At 47.3% G+C, this 3,336-nt stretch overlaps 1 non-coding gene across 1 annotated transcript; it reads left to right on the forward strand.

Annotated features, from left to right (window-relative positions):
- The first annotated feature begins 2,605 nt into the window (after positions 1 to 2,605).
- On the forward strand, positions 2,606 to 2,817 carry LOC115067699. The gene has a single exon (XR_003847070.1). It is a non-coding gene; the product is annotated as a small nucleolar RNA U3 (small nucleolar RNA).
- The last annotated feature ends 519 nt before the right edge of the window (positions 2,818 to 3,336 follow it).

The following is a 3,336-nucleotide window of genomic DNA, read 5'->3' on the forward strand; positions in this document are numbered from 1 at the left end:
AAAAAAAGAACAATTCATAGCCACCATGTGGGTGCTGGGAATCGAACCCAGGTCCTCTGCAAGAGCAGTCAGTGTTCTTCACCGCTGAGCCATCTCTCCAGCCCAAACTCCAATATTCTTATGAAAAACCCCCAGCCCTGTTGGTCAGCAGTATATTGGGGCTGGTTGTATATGCAGACAGAAGTTTCTTTCTTGCCCATATTCTCCTGCTCAGGGGACTTCTCTGTCTTCCATTGGTTGGAGATGGGATGGGGGTGGGGAAGTTGTTAAACCACAGCTTTGAGCAGTCACTCCCTGTCCAGTCAGGAATATCCACCAGGGCCAGGGACTCATTGCATGATCCAGGTCTACCAACCCTGAATTTGCCACCAGTGAGAAAAACAAGACCCTAGGCTTCTTGACAGGTCGCCTTGCCCTGGGACTGTCCCCTTTCCCAGGGACTGCCCCCTTTCCCAGCCTGTTCCCTTGTCTGCAGTTGATAAATCCTGAACAGCTTCAAGGCTCTGTGCCTTGAGGTAGCCAGGGACTGTGTGCCAGGCTGCCTGCTGCTTACCTTGTACTTAGTGACCCCCCCTCCTACTGACACTCCTGGACTCCTCACCTTCTCCTTTGATTCCTCCCTGAGTCCAGCCCTACTCACCTTTCTTTCCACTATTTCCCACTCACTAGACATTGCTCATTTCTGCTTTAAAGGAATTAAGTACTGCGGTGGCCAAGACTATAGTCACAAGGACACATGGTAATTTAAATTATAACTCAAAGGGCTAGGGGGCACTTACACACAGGCAAACATAACACTCATACACATAAAATAAAAATAAACAAGTCAAGCCGGGTGTGGTGGTGCAGGCCTTTAGTCCCAGAACTTGGGAAGCAGAGGCAGGTGGACCTTTGTGAGTTCAAGGCCAGCCTGGTCTTACATAGTGAGATCTAGGCTAGCTGGGGCTATAGGAGACCTTGTCTCAAAAAAGACCAAAAGGGAAACTCTCTTGTTGGTACATGGTAGGCTCTTCTTACTGGGGTTTTATAATAGGGGCATTTGGCTGGGAAAGTAGCTCAGTTGATAGAGTACTTACAGGGCATGCTTAAAGTCCTGAGATTGATCTCCAGCACTGAACAAACCAGGAATGGTGGCAAACACCGGTAATCCCACCACCAGGAAGACAAGAGACGGGAGGATCAGAAAAAGTTCAAGACAGGGCTGGAGAGAAGGCTCAGTGGTTAAGAGTATATACTTGGTGAGCAGCAGGTGCTCTTAGCCGCTAAAATGCTCTTAAGAACTGAGCCATCTCTCCAGCACCATAAAAATAAATCTTTTTTAAAAAGCTCAAGGGGCAGGAGAGATGGCTCAGCAGTTAAACCCTGGCAGCTCTTGCAGAGGACCTGGGTTCCGTTCCCAGCAGCCACATGGTGGCTAACAACCATCCCTAACTCCAGTTCTAGGGGATCCAATGCCCTCTTCTGACCCCATGGGCATTGCATGACACATGTATATAAGTGTGCCCATGAGTGCCATGCTTGTGGAGGCCAGAAGAAAGCATCAGGTCCCCTAGAACTGGAATTATAAATGGTTTTTACCTACATGTGTGCTGTGGACCAAACTCAGGGCCACTACAAGAGCAGCCAGTGCTCTTAACTACTGAGCCATCTCTCCAGCCCCAGACTCTGTCTCTAAATAAATGGATAAATGGATAGATGGGTAGGTAGATGAATGCATAGGAGCATCCATCTACTTAAGGAGCATCCATAAGTAGATGGATGGACAGACAGACAGATAAAGTGGCTGCACATAGTGGCACACACTTGTAATCCTAGGTCCTCAGATGCCAGCTCTCCATATCCATTTCAAGGTTGTAAGGTAAATGCTCAGCTATGTTCTTCAGCCACATCTGTACCAGGAGACACGTTCCCTGGTTCTCTGCCACACTGGGGCCCCTTGAGCACCTTCTCTCCCACAGCAAGTGAAGAGTACCTGGGGCAACTTCAAGACTAGTGAGAATGACCAGAGCATCATGACCACCTGCACATCCCAGAAGCTTGTAGGTCATGCAGAAATACCTGGAGAAGGAGTAGAGGGGAAGGTCTGGGAGCTAGGGGGAACAGGGTCCAGAAACCATAACTAGGCTGAAAGCTTCCAGATTTATAAAGGGCAAGAGCTGGGCATGGTGATACATGCGCCTCCCAGCACTTGGGAGATGGAAGCAGAAGGATCCAGACTTCAAGACCAGCCTTAGTTATGTGACAAAACAAAAAGAATAAAGGACAAAGCTGGAGGGCTCGACTTCTACTTGCTGGATAGTAGAAGGATAATCTTCCTAGCCCTGAAGAATTTCCTAATGAGTCACCAATAAGAAGACTATACTTTCAGAGATCTTTTCTTTTTCTTTAAGATTTTATTTATTATTTTTATTTTTATATGTACAAGTATATTGCGCAGATTTATGTAAGCATATCCATGTCCTACAATGCCCATGGAAGAAGAAGAGGGTGTAGGATCCCCTGGAACTACAGTTACTGTCTGCTAGAGTTGTTAGCTGCCATGTGGGTGCTGGGAACCGAACCCTGGTCCTCTGCAAGAGCAGCCAGTGCTGCTCAGCCACCTCTCCAGATCCTCAGGGATCATCTCTATAGATTGTAACTAGAGAAGTTTCTCTAACTGTGTAGAGTACCAGAAACCAGGAGGACAAGACATAGCACTCTTTCCTGCGCGTGAAGTTGGCTCATGGTGTTGCTTTTCTGCAACTACCTTTTACTGCTAATGATTGTTCTTTCTCCTCCTTTAGGAGCATTAGAGGGAGAGAGTGCAGTTTGAGTGGTTAATAAAAATAAATAAATAAAATTTTAAAAAAGTCAGCCGGGTGTGGTGGCACACGCCTGTATTCCCAAGCACTTGGGAGGCAGAGGCAGGCAGATCTCTGTGAGTTCAAGGCCAGCCTGGTCTACATAGTGAGTTCCAGGACAGCTGGGGCTACAGGGAGAGCCTGTCTCAAAAAGACAGAAAAAAAGGAGCTGGAGAGATGGCTCAGCAGTTAAGAACACTGGTTGTTCTTGCAGAAGACCTGGGTTCGAATCCCAGCACCCACATGACAGCTAACAACTGTCTGTAACTCCAGTTCCACGGGATCTGTCAGCTTCTTCTGTCCTCCTCGAGCATTGCATAACATAGGTGCACTTACCTACATGCAGGCAATACACGCACACACATAAAAAAAAATAAAAATAATAAATTTTTAAAAAGACAAAAAAAGTCAGGCGTGGTGGTGCACACTTTTAATCCAAGCACTCGGGAGGCAGAGGCAGGCAGATCTCTGTGAGTTCAAGGCCAGCCTGGTCTAC

The sequence above is a fragment of the Nannospalax galili genome, unplaced genomic scaffold (assembly GCF_000622305.1).
Source record: "Nannospalax galili isolate Female #2095 unplaced genomic scaffold, S.galili_v1.0 scaffold786, whole genome shotgun sequence".
NCBI classification, from domain to species: domain Eukaryota; kingdom Metazoa; phylum Chordata; class Mammalia; order Rodentia; family Spalacidae; genus Nannospalax; species Nannospalax galili.